This window comes from Loa loa (genome assembly GCF_000183805.2).
Source record: "Loa loa unplaced genomic scaffold supercont3.313, whole genome shotgun sequence".
NCBI lineage: Eukaryota > Metazoa > Nematoda > Chromadorea > Rhabditida > Onchocercidae > Loa > Loa loa.
The window spans coordinates 13,662-16,312 of NW_018108493.1; positions in this window are offsets into that span (position 1 = coordinate 13,662).

The following is a 2,651-nucleotide window of genomic DNA, read 5'->3' on the forward strand; positions in this document are numbered from 1 at the left end:
ATATATGCATGTACATACGCACATATACGTCGTACATATACATAGACATACACACATGTATATACATATACACATACACACACATACAAACACATCCACATACATACATATGCATAGATATACATACACACCCACATACATACATGGACATACACACATGCATATACACATATATACACATATACATACACACCCACATACATACATAGACACACACATGCATATACACCCACATACATAGACACACATATATATATATACACATACCCATACATACATAGACACACACACACACATACACACACACACATGCATATACACATATATACATAGGCATATGTAGAAAAAAAAAACACGTATAAAAGGAAGCTGGTGGAATTGCTTAAAGCTAGTTAAACTCATCTAGTTATAGTATCTATTATCCTAATGGAATATTCATTTGAATAAAAAAAAGAAGAGAAATTGAGATGATGCGGGAATACCGGGAATTAATGAAATGGAAGAAAAAAGCGGGGAGATGAATATTTAACAATATAGAAAAATAATTGTAGTAATTTGAAATATGAATCATAATGATGAAAATTTCTTCAAAAATTCAATCAAAAATAAATTTTAAATTTAAAAAAAAAAAAAAGAAAGAAAATATCGGGGAAATATTGAAGTAATTGTTTTCAAATGCACTATTCATTAGTAAATTGATGATCATTGATCGATTACAATTTTGTGTTGTTTATAAAATCTTATAGCATATATAAATTAAATCCCTAAATTTCTCAAATAATCATTGTGATTTTTCACTTCTATCATATTAGGAGCATTGCACTGCAATGATCTTATGATAAAAGTAATACTGATGTGACATATGATATGATATGATAAACTGATGTGACATATGATATGATAAACTGATATAATACTGATGTGACAAATTAATCATTAAATATGATGGAAAAATAAAATATTTTGAATTAAAAACTATATTTACTTAGTATAAGTGGAAAAAAAAAATATTTTGCAAATTAAAATGTGGCAAGATAGTTTGCAAAAAAAAAATAAATAAATAAAAAAAAAAGTTTGATATTAGGAAATAATAAAATCTGCAAATGACAGATGACAAATTGAATTTAAATATTGGTTTCTGATTGCGATAATAAAGATAATATCATATCATTTATTGGAGTAAAGATCAAAAATGACGAATCAATAAGTAAATAAATATGAAACAAATAAATTTTTATAAATGAAAAAAAAATAACACTTTTTTCAGTTATATTTCAAATTCCAGTTTTCCATTTCTTATCAAATAAATTTGATCAAAATGCAGCTAATATTTGATTAATAAATGTAATCGATTTACAGACAAATTTCTTCAATTCATTTTAATGACACATTATTAGCCTCCAGAAGAGGAAGAAAGAAAACCACTCGTTGTCAAATGAATAATCGATGAATTTATTCATCAAATATCGCACAAACATATATCATAACTAGTCCAAAAAAAAAAACTGTAATATTTCCTGAAATTGTGACACTTGAAAATCATTAAAAAAAGAATAAAATATCCTTTATCGCCTGCAATCCAGAAAATATTTTAATCAATATTATAGGTTTAATTGCAATGACAGTTTTTTTCTCGATCGAATAAAAAAGAAAATTTGTTTTGTATTTTTTTATAAAGTATGAATATCAATGGAACGATCGTATCTCAGGAAATGGCCATATCATTAAACTGAAAATAATGTGACAGTTCTTTTTTTTTCTTTTTTTTTTATTGGAAAATTAAAGAAAAGCTTCTATATTCAATGAGCAGAAAATAGTTTGTGAAAGTAGTACAAAACAGATGAAAAGTTCGAATAAGCAACAAGAGATGATCGATGATTGAGTAAGTTCAAAAGATGTTGCAATGATTCATTCTTTTTAAAATGAACTAATTCGTGTGATTCAGATGCCAATCATAGTTTTTGAATAGATAAAATTTGAAATTATTTCATTCATTTGCTTCCTTCCTAAATGCTTTTTCTTTACTTTTCAATTGAATGCAACTAACATATTTTCGATTAATACTAATTAAATCAAAATGGCTCTAATAAATCGGGGAAAGATTAAAGATTATTTCTTTTTTTTTATAAATTCTAAAAATAGATTATGCAAATCAAATTCTCTTTAGTTTCCGTATTTTAACACACAAATAATTATCACTATATTGGATATTTGTTAGAGAAAAATTTGGAAGGATTATATTTTCATCTTTTCTCTTTCATACTTTAATCTTTTTCAGTAACGAAAATAGAATGAGTGAATTCGTAGAACAATCAATGAAAGATTATCGAAAATATAACTTATGATTGAATTTTAAGACAGCAATTACTTTTCAACTTCCTCTTTCTCTTTCTCTCTCTCTCTCTCTCTCTCTCTCTCTTTGTCATATTTTTTGGTGACAGTTTAGGAATGGTTTTTTTCTTCTCAGAATGGAATCACGGAGCTAAGCATGCTTCAGCTAAATTCTATTTTAGAATGTGCAGCGAAAATTTGCATTGGCATGAATTCCCTTTCTTTTCAAAATGTTGTCTAATTTAGTTGTCACTGGATGCATTTAGAAAATTATGTAATAATAATTAATAATGATAATTATTAATGAAAACAATAATAAC